The sequence below is a fragment of the Dipteris shenzhenensis genome, chromosome 9 (genome assembly GCF_047967505.1).
Source record: "Dipteris shenzhenensis isolate YYH24624 ecotype China chromosome 9, Dip_SZ_1.0, whole genome shotgun sequence".
Classification (NCBI taxonomy): Eukaryota; Viridiplantae; Streptophyta; class Polypodiopsida; order Gleicheniales; family Dipteridaceae; genus Dipteris; species Dipteris shenzhenensis.
The window spans coordinates 28,284,828-28,301,206 of NC_141604.1; positions in this window are offsets into that span (position 1 = coordinate 28,284,828).

Consider the following 16,379-nt stretch of genomic DNA (forward strand, 5'->3'; position numbering starts at 1 on the left):
TGTTGCATCAGTCAGTCTCTGAACTATACCATAAACTCTCAACCGCCTACTAATAATAACACCCTCCCTACTGTGTGTGTGTTTTCTTTTCAATTATTTATGCAGCTGCTGTCTGTTTGCCACACAACAACTTGCAAACTGAAAAAGTTGATTGCAGTTTGCAGAATGATCCCCGTCGTATATAAGTAGATCTAGCAGGCTCTTCCCAGTTTGTGGAGTCCTGCTGCCTGACTCCTGCAGTTGCAAGACTTCCGTTTCAATAACATTGAACATGCTAGCATATAAGTAGCAGATATAGCTCTTCAAATGGAATCTACGAGTGTCTCTAAGTTATCAATAGTCCTTAGCCTTTGGTGATGCGAAGTGGTCTCCCCCCAAATTTGGCAGTAGTGACCCTCCTACAACAGACCCCGCCAAATTTGGCAGCCCACGTGATCCATGGCTCGGTTGACCTTGCCTATTGCTTTTCATATCCTTGATTGACTATTTCTTTTCATTTTCTTCTTTAAAAATAACTATTTCTTTTCATTTCTCATATCCAATTACAATTAAACGCTTAGTGTATGAACCCACTCTCTCTTCTATTTTATTCTATCTGGTCTCTAATCCCAGACCTTATGACGTGGCCGGGATATAGAGGCTGGGAAGGTTTAAGGAGTTTTCAGGAGAGGTTCGTGGAGAGGAGGAGCATTGGGAGAAAGAGGAGAGAAAAATGCCACCAGACGATTGCATGTTTAGCTCCCAGTGAGCAGAGGGTAGAGATCTGGATGCGGAGTGCCACATGGCCAGGTTGGGCAATCACAAGTGCACCATGTGGCATCGTCAACGGGTAGCACGGGTCTAAGAGTAGGAGGGAAAGAGCACCACATGCCACATGGCGGTGCGAGAGAGACTGTCGTGAAAGTTCCACGTGGTGATCTTCAGAGACTATCGAAGATGGTGCGGGCAAATTTGCCACATGGTACATAGGGACTACCAACACACTGGCATCCTAACACCCTGACACAGTGCTGACACACATACAGCGAGAAATAGATTAGAGAGATAGGGAGGGGAGAGTAAGGGGGGGGGGGAGAGAGAGAGAGAGAGAGAGAGAGAGAGAGAGAGGGGGGGGGGGGTAAGGGGGGGAAAGAGAGAGAAAACACAGAGAGAGAGAGAGAGAGAGAGAGAGAGAGAGAGATGCCGAGATTCACAAAAGAAGTGTTTAAGAGCAGGGCTACTAGCGTGGGAAAAACTATGGCTAGGTTACCTAGCACAATCTCAACAAGCTACACACATGAGCAAAGAAACATTGCATGTAGTTTTCGATCTCGATATATTGCAAGTGAGTATGCTCTAGATAGAGACAAGGGGTTTCGTCCTTCTCTCTATAAAATCAAACAGGCCTTTTCATCATCACAATTGTGAACAAAAGGTAATTACTCAATTACTCAAAGAATGCATGCACCAATGTTTCCATGCTTATTACATGAGAAAACCTAGGTTGTGGATGATATGGTTTTAAAAACTTGAGTTCCATTAAGTTTGGGTTGTAATGTGTGATTCTAGGAGTTAATTTTGTGGCGTTTCCTATAAATTGTTTAAACTTTTTGTTTGTTTAGACATGCATTACAATAGTTTCATATAATTATTATTTAGAATCATGCCCTTACTTTCTCCATGCATGAGCACATGCAACGTCCCAAGCTATTTGCAAGGGTTTTATGTAGGTGATGGATGTCGTAGAGAACACAATAATAGATTCATGGTGGGCAACAAGTGAGGGAGATTGGAAATATGGTAGATTTTGCCAAGTATAGCATGAAGAGCGAATGGAGATGGGATTGACAATCTTTAAAGGCCTCCTCTATCTTTCAATTGATATTACATGTGTTGACCATAACCCCTATGAAGAACCTAAAGTCTTTATTTCTTAGCCTTGCAAGTTTTCCATAAACTCTCATGGCTTTGCCATGGGTGAGTATAGTGGACCCTACAACAACATCATGTTCATGAGCAGGCTATGGGTCTGTACCCTCAGGGGCCTCTCCAAGGTCATTTCTAATGTGGCTATCAGTCTTATGTGTTGATAACTCCGACACGAATGAAGGGATGAGAAATTACCTCCATGAATGGCTTCTCAACCTCGACCTCTCTATTTGAGGCCTCAATTTCAGACACAAATGGTCTCTTGAATCAAGTGGTGCCAGCCTTGAGAGGTCTCCAAATTGCCAAATAAGTATCCAATAAAAGACATGTCAATCAAAAGAATTGGAGACAATATGGTTGTATTAGATAGCGGAGCATCTATAAGTATGGAAATCTCGAGGGGTGCACCATTAAGAAATCCTAGGTATCACGTGCATTCAAGGAGTATTAAAAAAACGCCTCAACTAAAGCAAAAATCCCAATAAAAACACCCCTCTTTCCTAATGAGCTAACAGATTTCTTTCTAAAGTTGAGTAAGAAACCCCCTTGTTATTGTAAACCTTCCCAAAAGTGGAATTAAAATACCCCTCCTTTTGAATGCACGTGGTACTAGACTAAAATTTTCAGAGGTGAACCCCCCAAGATGGAAATGAGGATCATGACCTTTTTCATGGAGAGTAACAATCATCAACTTAACCACACCCATGTCCTATGAAAAGAGATGTTGATCTACAAACATAATCATAAGTAAATTTCATTGTTCCCCAATTCCATGTGAATGGAGATGGAATTCACGACGTAGAGACATTAGCTTATGTAAGATTTGCATAGCATAAAGATTTAAGGGATTTCCTTGCCCAATACGTGATCATTTGTGGTAGATTATAAAATTTTCCCTTCACTTTTTCTGAATGGTGTACTGGATTTGCAATATGTTGTATGGGTGCATTAGCAACAATAATGCATTTCTGATTGCATCATGTAGGGTGAAGAAGATAATAGAGATTGTCTGGCGATAAGATATCTTCCAAGAGAAGATAATGTGTTTCCCTCATGTTGTCTTTGAACAAATTTGGGAAAGCCTTTTGTCAAGATTTTGCACATATAGTAAGAATGTGTGGTTTTCTTGCATTGCAATAGTCATGTCTTCAAGTTCATGCCAATGGAGATGGGATTGACAATCTTTATAGTCCTCTATCTTTTGGCCATGACTCCAATTGAAGAACCTGAAATCTTCTCTCCCATCCATTTATGTCATCCCACATCAACACTTAAAACAAATGGAAACTTAAATAATGTCATGGAGAGGTCTTGAGGGTGTAGACCCATGAGAGACCTATAGCTTGCTGATCAACATGACAATGTTGTAGCGGCAAAGCCATAAGAGTCTATCAAAGACTTTCAAGACAAAGAAATGATCGTACCTGCATGAATGGCTTCACCAAGAATCTATGAGCAAGATTTTCCCTCAACCTTGACCTCTTTGATATTATCTTCTACAAGATCCTTGACTTTGTTGATTCCAACTCTTAGATTTGCATCCCCAATCTTAGCCATGAATGGTCCCCTTAACTAAGTGGTGCCAGCAGGCTTGAGAGGTCTCAAGGTGATGTTCAAGACCATGAATTGCCAAAGAAGTATCTAATTAGACACATGTCAACCGAAAGGATTGGAGATAATACATTTGTACTACATGGAAGAGCATCTGTGAGTAGGGAAATGAGGATCATGCCCTTCTTCAAGAAAAAGTAAAATCGTCAACTAAACCACACCCACACCCTATAGAAAGAGATTACTGTTTTGACAAAGTCGAATTGTTTTATTTTGTTTTATTTCCAAATCCTTGCAGCATGATCTGCAAACAAAAATTATAAAATAAAGCTCATCGTGCCCAATTCCATGTGAATGGAGTTAGCGATTCACTTCATTGACACATCAGCTTATGCAAGATTTATGTAGCTAAAAAATTCAAGGGATTTCCCTACCCAATACATGATGGGTTGTGGTGGATTATAAATCCTTCCCTTGACTTTTTTTGAATTGTGTAGTAGATTGCAATATGTTGTGTGGCACGGTCAGCAATAATGCATCTCTGATTGCATTATGTAGGGTGAAGAAGATAAAGGAGAGAAGCTATAGCTTTTAGTCCTAGAATTGGCAGGGCTAACTAATGTTTTTTTGCAAACTCCATCAAGCACGCGTGTGTGTGTATGTAGAGAGAGAGAGAGAGAGAGAGAGAGAGAGAGAGAGAGAATGCAGAACATATTTGCAACTACCATTTTTGTGACTTTTTCCATGGTAGTTTCAAAATGTGTGTTGCTTCAAATCTTTCTACTACACATTCTTCCATCTGATTTAGATTCTTCGTTCCTTCAAGTTTAAGATCCTAAAAAAGGCTCACAAGGGCTCCGTTCATGTGCGGCCAAGGGTAGAATCCTCAATCCATCTCCTATCTTACACAATTTATAGTTATGCAAAGCATGCATACAAGTAAGAGCTCATACCGGTTGTAATAGAGGGAACATTTCTATAGTTGATATTTTTGGAGGTTGAACTAAGGCATAGTGGTCATTGAGAGAGAGAAAGAGAGAGAGAGAGAGAGAGAGAGAGAGAGAGAGAGAGAGAGAGAGAGAGAGAGAGAGAGAGAGAGAGAGAATGAAAAATATATTTGCAGCTACCATTTTTGTGACTTTTTCCATGGTAGTTTCAGAATGTTTGTTGCTTCACATCTCTTCTCCTTCACTTTCTTTACATTCTCCCTTCCTTCAAATTTAAAATCCTCGAAAAGGTTCATAAGGGCTACGTCCATGTGTGGCCAAGGGTAGAATCCTCAATGAATGAGCAATCCATCTCTCATCTTACACGATTTATAGTCATGCAAAGCATGCATACAAGCAAGAGCTCATACCGGTGGTAATAGAGGAAGATTTTCTGCAATTGATATTTTTGGAAGTTGAACTAAGGCATAGTGGTCATTCAGGACACCCTGTGGTAGTGCCATCGCAATTCACTATGTGCTTTGCATAGAGTCTTGGTATTTTTGCTACATGTGCATCCTTTGGAGGTCAAGCTAAGGAGCATTCACAAGAATTGGAGGTTTGGACAACTCCCATTAGGCATATGTCTACCATCTTGGTCTATCTCAATGTGCCTTCTTGGTCTAACAAGCAAGATGAGGATGTGTTGCCAGTGGATTTGTATGTTTGGATGTCATGGTAAAGCATCCAACAGTATAGCCTTTCATGATGGAAGAGGGGAAGCAAGTTTAAAGGAAGTTTGGGAAACAACTCTAAAGTTTTAAAGATTGGTTTTGAGTTTCATTTCTCTATGGAACCACTTTGGTGGACATGTACACAAAATGTGGGAGCATTGCAAGTCTTTAATGTGCTTACATGGAGTACAATGACCTTGGGGTATGTCACACTAAAAGAAAACGAAGAGCCTTTGGATTTTATGAGCGAATGTAGGAGCAAGGTCTCACCAAGTACCTTTACCTTTGTTGCCATCTTGAAAGCATGTAGCAACACAACTTTGGATACCATTCTCAAAACCTTGCTTTTGAGATCTCACGTTGAGACCTAGCAGAGCGAGTCTCTAGCCCATTGTAGATGGGTCAGGTTACTCGTAGTGCATAAAGATACCTTATAGTTTTTATACAAGACATAAACATCTCCTCATGAAATAGCATCTTATACAAATAACATCTGCTCAAGAAATAACATCTTATACAAATGATAGGAGGGCTTTTAACATCTTATGCAAATAACATGAGGGCTTTCAGTTAAGACCCCTTCTTGGTACACCTCTATGATGTAGACACATTTGCAGAGTAAAGCAATGAAATAAGTTTTAATAGAGAAAAACAAAATTTGCACATACTAAATTCAATGAAACCACCTATTTGGATGCATTGAAAAACTCCCAATTCAAAATAATAAATGCTTTTACCACCATATAATATCACCAATCAAAGCTAATAAAGAAGGGCCTAATTTGGTACATAAACCACTAGAACCTTCTCTGTGTGTGTGTGTGTGTGTGTGTCCCTCTGTGCCTCTCTCTCTCTCACCTAGGCTCCTTGGTGTGTGTGTCTTCGATTCCTAGGAATCACCTTGGATTAGTCAATTTGGCTCCTTGGCATTGAACATGCTACAGCGGCAAAAAACCACTATCTGTGTGTATATAAGCCATCCTTTCCCACCAAGTTTTGTGAAACCCATGCAGGTCTTGGTGGTTAAGGCTCTCGTTCATGTCGTGTGTGTGTGTGTGTGATAAACTTTATAAGTTCAAGTATCCTCACCACTCCAAAGTCTTGCAACTCATCCAGAATAAACACACGAGAAACACACACATGCTTCTCCCCAAGCATCAACACTCATTGCCATGAAATGCTCTGTATCAATGCCATTCACACGTATAGATTTTGTATCCTCCTTCAATAAGAGGATGTCATACGAGAAGCTAAATACTAAACCAACTGCTGCTACTACTATACTTTGCAAGTTTAGCACTAAGGTATTCTTCTTGATCTTTGCATACTCTTTCTCTAGAATCTTTGCCATCTTTCCTCTTGCATCCTTTGTTGGAGTGCCATCCGCATCTAATGAACACACTGATTTTTTGGCTCACAACTTGTCAATCATTTGACCAAGACCTTGAGTACTTTTTTCTTATCCACACCAGCAACTTTTCCAGCCAACTATTGATTTGAATTCAGTAAAAAAAATAATGTCGATAAAGCAACTTCACTTCTTATCATTCTGGTGACTACTTCATGCAAGTGACTATGCTTGCTCTTCTTCCCAAAGAAGCAGTCACCATCAAGCAACTGTTGATATACATCCTTCATTATTTCATCTGGAATGTACAGTAATGGTCTCCACCAAACAATAGATAGTTGCTTTATTATTACTTTTTTCCAACCTACCACATGCTCTGGTGTTTCATAGGATATCTTTCCCGGTTCATATGCTTTATAGACATCCAAGAAAATCTGAAAGATTGACTCCTCACAAAAAACTGTGCAAGTAAAGTCCCTATATCTTGCAGCTGCAATCTTCAAGTCCTACACACTTGACTTTGTACCGCCCTTCAAGCACCTGTAAAAACGAGTCTGCTTCATATTGTATTCAGTGGTAGGTCTCCTTCCCTTTATTGTTTGTGGTGAGCCACATCCAATCCATAACTGCTTTGCCTTTGTCAGGATCTCAGAAAGAGTTGAGTTTTTACTCCTAGTCAATGGAATCAGATTCAACCTTTCGAATTCAAGAATATATTTTTGAGTCATCGCTTCGCATGAGTCAATTTGGCTCCTTGGCATTAATCCTATGAAGTAAAAAACTCTCTCTCTCTCTCTCTCTGTGTGTGTATAAGACATCCTTACCCACCAAGTGTTATAAAATCTATGTGGGTCTTGGTGGTCGAGGCTCTGGTTCATGTCGCACGTGGTGTGTATATGCATTCTATTCGAAGGAATTGCTTCAGATGAGTCAACATGGCTCCTTGGCTTTGTTGTAACAATGCAAAAAAGCTCTCTCTCTCTCTCTCTCTTTCAGACCTCAGACTAGTCTTGGCTAAAGGATCTCAATTATTGAGCAATTAACTAAGCCTCTAGGCATAGCTAGATCTCTGAAAATGGTTAGAACTGGAATCACCATGTTCGCCATCTCCATTTCATCTTTGCGGGAGACCATGGTACTCACACAATGCTTGAACAACAAAGGAGCTATAATTTCCCTTGGCTACAAAGACCCAAGAGTTATTCTTCGACTATTTTGCTAAGATCATCCCTCAAGCTAGCCGCTAAGCTACGCCCTTGATTCTCGATCATCTCGATCGATTCACATCACTTGTACCGAGGAGGGGCTCGAAACTAGCTATACTAAAGCAACACCGCAGAGATGAAGAGACAATCTAGAGGGGAGCAAAGCCCGACCCAAAACATGAATTTATCCCCAGAATGTAGTAGTAGTGAAGAAGGCGAGATAGAGTGTAGGCGGTGGAATATACAGACATGCTAGCGATGTGAGATTAAAAAATGGCAAAAAACATCAACATTCCTATCAGTGTAAGACTCCATAAGAGGTCCTGCCAATGAAATGAAATTGAGAAACAAGTCCTTTACGTAGTCCCAAACCCTAATTATAAAAAAAATTTGTTTACAGCCTAACTCCAAAAATATGGAATTGATTTAATCCTTGAATTGAAAACTTATAATTAACATGCATGAACTCAAATTTTTCCTTTTGTATTACAATTCATATCCTCAATATATTGACTTTACCACATATCACATATCTAAAATTACAAATAAATTCTAAAACTTGTGCATCAGCATCCACATTGGAAAATTCTACACCATCAATTTCATCTGACTCCAGTCATATGCACCCTTCTCTGTGATAGGTTGAATGCCATCTTGCATGATTCTACCTCGCATTTGATGAATTATATATTGTTATTCTTTGTTAGATAAGCATGTGGAGGATAAGATCAATGAGGTGGATTGGGGATAAGGACCCCAATATAAGTACACAAACATTTGCAAGATGTGATAGAGAATCAATATCCAATATTGTATTTCGATAATTGTTGTGTCTCCTCTCCACATTTGAGCACTATCTTGTTCACTCTCCCTCTATGTGGTAGGATCCATAGCCCTCAAACTCATAGCTCACCATTGTTATGACCTTTCATCATACTTGGGATATTGGTTTGTCCAAAGAACACTTCAAAATTGAATGTGACTCCTTTGGTTCCTACAAAACCAACTCAAATTCTATTTCATAATATTCTAAGCATTTTTCCATTCCCAAATCCTTGTTACCTCAAATGCAACTACCCACCAAATCTTATGTTTTGATTGTGCCATGCTAAATTGCCTTGCTAAACACTCAACTTGAAGGTCCACTATTCTATTCATCAATGTCAAACTGACTCTTTCTAATTTTTGAATTTTGACCACCTTTCATCAAGCTTTAGTACAATCTTTACTTGACCATTACATTCTGCCACACAAGCATATCGTTAAACTTCACCATGGCTTGCAAAGCTCTTTTCACAAAGTTGTTGTTGACTTGGAGTTCTCATTCTTTAGACTCCCAAACCTTCCATTTCAAAGTTAGTGTACTACATACATGTTTATTCTCACTAACTAAATCAAGTACACCCAGATTGAGAGCATGCCTTGCCTTATCTACATCAGTTCATTTTGGAAGTAGGGCGTTAACTTTCATTCCCACATAAAGGCATGCTTTTTTAAGATCTAAAACATGAGTAGAAATATTCTTGTACTTATCCTAAGGCATCACTGACCTCGGGGGGGTCACTGATTATCTGTGACCCTATCACGTGAGTTCAACAGAAGGATGTTTTTAATATCTAAATTTAACAAAAGTTAATTTACATAAGGGAGTATTTAAAACAATTTTAAAAAAATTTACAGATTTGTATAGAAAAAGGGTACATTTTATTAATGAAAAATTTACAAATAAGGGATTTTAGAAATATGCCTTGAACGCACGTGATATAGACGGTTTATACATAATGACCCCCCCGAGTCACTGACTCCCTATGGATGGAGTTCCTTTAAAATAGGCTCAAGTCATCAACGAGTACGATCTTATTGATTGTTGGATTGATGGGAGCACCAAAGTCAATGACATCCTCATATGTGTCATTTGAGAGCTAGCACATCATCTCATCCTCTCGAAGATTGGTTTCTTCCAACACTTCATTAAGGGTGAGGTATTCCTCACCCTTAATAGTGATTGGATAAAGTGTGTCTTGGTTGCAAGGTCTGTCTCATCTGGATCATAGGTCGATGTTGTGTCTACATGATTTGGATATGTCGATAGGATGACATGACTCTCAGCTTACTCTAGGGCTAGGTTTATAGCATGTTCCTTAGCTTCTATGTCTAGGTTTATCTCATTTGCTCCACCACTTATGGATGCAAAAGGACCCGCTCCACCACTGTGGATGTAGAAGGACCCTTGGGATATTGTTCAACATCAACAAGTTGCAAGGAGAACGGCAAGGGCTCCATCTCTCTCAATCAATTGAAGGGGGAAGATGAAGGGTACTCGAGGGAAATAATGTACTCACTGAGAGAGATATGGACATAATCCATGGCCCTACCTAGAGTCTTCTTGAAGTTTTCACTTTGGTCAAGAGAGCCAGAAATATCCAATGGGGCCCATGGCTGAGGGGAGGTAGCAATTGCGATAGATTGGCATTGGGTAGAGAGATCATCGGTAGGAAGGAAAGGTCTCAAGGTTGACTCAAGATGCATTGGCTTGTAGAAGATAGGGTAACCTGGTCTGCTAAGGCATCAAAATTAGTGGATGCAATACAATAGTCAAAAGCTACACTAGGGGAAGACATGAAGGATACTAGGGAAGATGTTCAGGAGAAGGTTGTAGAAAGTAGGATTTTGAATTTCCCCTAGGTTTGGGGAGCTCTGTTATAGAGAAGTCCACATGGCATAATCTCCTTGATGGATTCTATATTCCCTTATCTAGACCTCTTATATTTTTCTAATTCTCTCCTTTTTTAGTCCAAATTTTTTGTAATGGAAGGTTTGAATTTTTCAAAGGGAATCCCCCACCCCTTGCTCGCTATAAGTAAGTGATGTGCTAGTTTGGACTCAGGGGGCTTATAATCTAATTTTGCAAATCCCCATATAAATTTTGTAAAAGACATGGTACTCTTAGCATGTTGAGAATATGTCATTGGTAAAGTCACATGTGGTGTACGTATATGTATATATATGGGTCATAGTGTTAGAAAATGTAGGGAACTATTGGTGTGACCGAAGTTAATGTAAATAGACCTTAAGGGAACTAAAATGGCATGAATAGTCCGTTTATACTTGGGAAAACCTTTCTAGGTTTTATTATATTATTGGAATAATAAGTATAAATTTTTATAGTGCTCAAGGTATCTTCACATATGTTTACTACATCCCATAATCCAAACACAATACTAGAGGTGAAGGCTTAGTCATGGTGTGGATATCCTGGTGAGCTTGCGTAGCCTCCCTTTCCATGTGAGTTGTGTACTATCAATTGAGAGATCAAAAATTTTCTTTTTATCTTATGTGTAATCTGGTGTCAATCTTTGTCTCTCTTGTATCTTGAAATCTCATATTTCTTTTTTAGCTTGTGTTAGTTCTTCTCTCCAATTCTTATGTATTCTTAGGTTTCTAGCCTATTCTAACTCCTCATGGAGAATGTGAAATAAATATCTTGTGAAGGAGATTCCTAAAGCATAGTGTAGATGTATAAGAGGGCTAGGAAATCCCCTCCCCCTACTTTTATTTTGAGCTTATGGACTATTAGAAAATTAGATAATGTAAAAAGTTTAAAAGGGGTGGAAAATCCCTCCCATATTCTTTTATTTTGAGCTAGTGGAATACTACTTTCTCCATAAGTTTTTAGGAGTTGTAAGTCTATGAGCTCGGATGCAAATAAGGTAATGGATCTTAGTGAAGAAGCTTCAAATGCTTTTGAAGCATTGTTATCAAAGCCATATATATATGTGTGTGTGTGTGTATGTGTGTGTGTGTGTGTGTGTGAAAGAAGTCATCCCCCTCTTTCCCTACTCGTAAAAGGCCCGGGGTTGACAATTTAACATTGAGGTGAAATTTTCTCTAGGTCTACCAAATGAGATGTAACAACCTTACTCTCAGATTATGACAACCCTTAAAGCCCCTTCTCGTGTTACCCTTCTATTATAGCATTCTTTTAAGGCCCTTGCACAATTTCCATAATAAGAGAACCCAAAACAAACTCTAATGCTTTGCCTTTGGCATGCCGAAAAACAAAAGGGGTGAGCCTCAGGGCTTTCACTCGCAGGTGGATGTGTGATAACGGCTAGGAGTGGCCCTCATGGTCTGCAGTTCGTAAGAGCCAATGCACACAAGCCACCAAAATGCGCAACTGGGTTATGCACTGGCTGCACACTGTTCAATGGTTGCAAATGGACTTTGATGGAGTATTTTCATTCATGCGGGAGGACTCCATCGCTATTCGCGACGACCGGTTGCTCTTGTTTGCCTCCCCTCTGCACCCTTTGCCCCACTTTGCATAGGTCATTTGTGAGGGATGACCTGCTACACCTACTGGACACGAAATGGCACTTCCGATGCACGATTTGGCACCTTCAAATTTTGAGTTGCAAAATTGAGCACTAAGGGTGCTGTCCGCCCTCTCCATTTATTTGGCGTGGCCCAAAATGGAGCGCATCCACCTGCGCACTTTGGGCTACATGTGCACTGGCCCTAAAGTCTGCGCCCCTTCAAAATTTGAGGTATTCTGCTTTGTGCACCAACTCCACGTCACCACTCGTGTCATCCGCAGTTCAAACGTGTGCATGAAACCATTCTGAGTCAAGATGCCCTCGCATTTTGTCGTAGGCGAGTGCAGCCACTGGATTTTGCATTGGGCTAGTGAATGAGAGTCGAGACTGGTTTTTGGTTGAGGCTGGTTCTGGTTTCCCTGCCAGACACCGCTGGGAATGGAGGAATTCTGTGCGCCTAACTGACACAGAATATCGCCCACACAGCCCAAAGTGGATATCCATAGCCCATGGGATCCAATTTCAACTCCACCTCAATCTCATCGACAGTTCCCGACCACTTGCCGCACGCTCACCGCGGCGTTTGCTTGCAGCTTTCAGACCAATTGCTTATCTCAAGTGTATATAGAATACCATTCCTATTATACAATAAGCATCACACGCGCGGTGCACAGGTTCTATACTAGCCAGTCGCCAGCGAGATCAGGCCTGTAAAGAAAGCCAACACACTTGTATTTGATATCCAATTGTACATCTTGTAGTTGATAGATCGGGTTCGTCTGTCTTGATCCGTGCGTGAATCATCTTCCTGCTTAGGCTATTCTGAAAGGGAACGGTGGCCTGATGGAGGCACATCAGCCAGCGCACATTTCAGAGAGAGATTTTGGGCGATGGAGGAGGGATCTTCTTACAGGATCTGCAAGGCTGCAAACCACATTGTCACACCCAGGACGTCTGTAAAGCCTCAATGGAGTTACAAACAGTACAATTTTACGTGTCTCAGTCGTGCACAGTGGGTAGATGTTTCAGCACTAGGCTGTAAGCCTATATCTCTCCACCGTCCTGACCGGTGACTCCTGCTCCCAACTTCCAAGGCCTTCTCGTAAGATCAAGGACCCAGAATCGAGATCTCCCTCAGCGCAGACAGCGTTGCTCCTAGTAGTTATATTCTTAAATTTTGACGTCTTGTTTGAGCCATCAGACCCTCGTAAAAGGCTCATGTCACGTTATCGTCCTCATTTTTATTCTTTAAAAGGGGTCGGAAGAAAAAAGACCATAGATACAAATGTAGCCAACAAAGCTAGAGGGTAACGCCCAAGGGACTGGCCTCATGGTAGAACGTGTGTGTGAGTGCGGTATATTAGAGCAGTAGTAGTTGAAGATGTGCCATCCAAATTTTAGGCATCTATTGGCTTGATCTCCCAAGTTCTTTGGCTACCCCAAATTGAGAATGACGCTTGTTGTATCTGTTGGAATGTGCACAATCATGAGTGAGTGCATGAGAAGACAACACGTGGCAAACCTGTGTAAGGGCTTTCCATAAGTAAAATGGGTGCCCAAATGTCATGGATGGAGGAGACCTCCAATACCTTGGATCAACCTTTTAGGGAGAGGTCTCCATGGAGTGCTAGGTGATTCAAGATTGGGGCCTTGAGCACACATCTCCACCCAATTGTCACATGTCAAAATTCTTGACATGGTATCAGAGCCTACCTCTAATTGTACATGGACAAAGGAGTTGGTGAAGAATCTACCACGTGACAATAGAGGAGTGGGTCCTTCCAATGAAGAAATAGCACTACACGTCGTGGCATATGACGTGTGCCATAAGAGAGAGAACTCAACATGAACTTTGTTCAAAGCCTAGAGCCAAGAAAAACCATGTGGAAAAATGCTACAACCAATCGAATGGCAAACAGGATGGCAACTATCAACACGAAAGCCGATGCATCCGTAAGTGGTGTGCTCACACAAAGCTGGCATCATGGAAAGCACGGGATGGGAAGTAGAAAGCTTACAACAATAGCTCGTGGAACAAAAACCAAGAGTAGATTAGACCGACATGGGCAACAGGATAGGTGGCAACAGACTAGTGGTAGCAGAGCAAAGGTACTCCAATCAAAGCAGCATTGCAAATCTTGGGAAGCCTGTAGAGGCTTGGATTAGAAGAAGCTCCCACGAATCATCTGTGATGCAACACATGGTAGCATGTGCAGCCAGGATAGAACTCAGGGTATAGATAGTAGGATGACAACTCGTGAATGAAGACGTGGCAAAAAGTGCCAATGAACCTATGGCAATTACATGGTAATTTGCATGGATTAATTTAGAGGGAAATATATGGCCCCTTGAAGTCCTCTCCCTCCTAAGGTATAAAAATCAAGTGTGCAAAAATAGCACCAAATAAGGTCCTCCAAAGAGAATACCATGCAATTAAAAAGTGAGCTCCTAGCAAAAATAGATTAATACACTCAAGCAACAGGAAAAGATTAGCATAGTGAAAGTTAATAGACAACAATTTAAGTCACAGCAAGAAGACGATGACAAGATAGAGCCCATGAATCATAAATAGAGCACATGAGAATGAGAAGTCGAGGACAGGTAAAACCCAACTCATGATTATGGGGGGCTATTGGAATGTGCACAATCATGAGTGAGTGCATGAGAAGATGGCACATGGCAAATCTGTGTACGGGATAATCCCAAAAGTAAAATGGATGCCCAAATGTCAAGGCATGTATGCCTTGGATGGAGGAGACCTACAACACCCTAGATCCATGTTTCGAGGAGAGGTCTCCATGGAGCGGTTAGGTGACTCAAGGTTGGGGCTCTGAGCACACTGTTGCACCCAATTACCACATCTCAAAATTCTTGATAGTACCCATAGCCTTATGAGAAATAGTTGATATGGTGCTATGGTTTGAGGCAAATTCAACATAAGAAGTTGGAATGTAGTTCTTAAACTTGCCACTTTCACTAGTACAACATGAAGGATACCAAAACAACTTCTTTTGTAAGTAATATGCAAGACACGTGTGGAATGGCACTAGCCTCATCAAATGCAATATCCATCTATTACACATGCATTTGGATAATTAACTTTGCCATTGGTAGGAATATTCTTATTTTTTATGAATATTGCCACTTTCTTATAGATGAATTTGCCACTCTTTATTTGATGAGCTCCTAGCAATGATCACCTTGGTCATCTTGATGTTGCTAATATGTTGGAGCTGATGTCTTATTTTGGAGATACTACCTCCTTAAATCTCTACTTGCCTAATGCATATATGTGCTCATTAGGCTTATTGATGTTGAATGCCACTAGTTGGCCCTTAGTACTTCTTTGATTATTTGCATTCACCCATTCACTTTCCACTTGTGTTCACCATCCTCGCAGTTTCTTCTTTACTTATGGTCGGGGGTGCCTTCCACGACTTCGTTTGAAGCCTCATACATTGCATATATACATACATACATACATACATATACATATACATATACAGATATACATATATAGGATCTAAGTTGTACTCATTGTACAAACATCTCTGCATAGTCACTTTGCTCACACATGCACATACTACTCTAATATTTATAATTTTCTTTTTTTGATTTTGGTTGTCATTTACCCCTCTAAATATATAGATCATCTTTTGGCTTGGAGAACAAAAGCCAAAAAATATGCTAAAGGGAAGAGAGAAGTATGCCAAAAATAGGAAAGGCCTCTAAGATAAAAAAGTAGTTGATCAATCAATGATTGCATGTATTATTGCATGCTTAGATGGCTAAGTCAAGGCTGAACATGCCAAAGATAAACATGTCATGAACTATGAATTTTATCTAATATCAAAGATACATCTAGTTATAAAGCTTTTCAATGCATCCAACAAAAGGTTGTGATATAAACAATGTCACTAACCCAAGAGAATACCTAGCATTGCCTGAACTATGTTGTAGTACAGTAGTATCTATCATAGAATGGAAAGTCATACAAGAGTACATAGTCTCTATGGACATAGTGATCCAAGAGATGCATAAAAGTAGGAGTTGAGAGTACTGTGCTTTACTAAAGGGACCTAAAATCCTCACAAGGAATAATAGCCTATCAAAACCTATATGCTCAACTATCATAAGCTGGAGGTGGTCTATTGTGTATATGGCTAAACATCCATTTGCATGATATGCAACATTGTCATAGGTTCATCAAGGAGCTAATAGTAAGAAGGCTTAAAATCCTTAATTTATCCTCTAGGCATGTGATCTACCAAACAAACCTGAAGTCTTGGACCCTACATCAAGTACGAACTATATACTCTAGCCATAAGTGCATGTTGGAACATTGAGATTCCCTAGGTCATTCTATGGCCAAACTTAACAATGTTCATTTT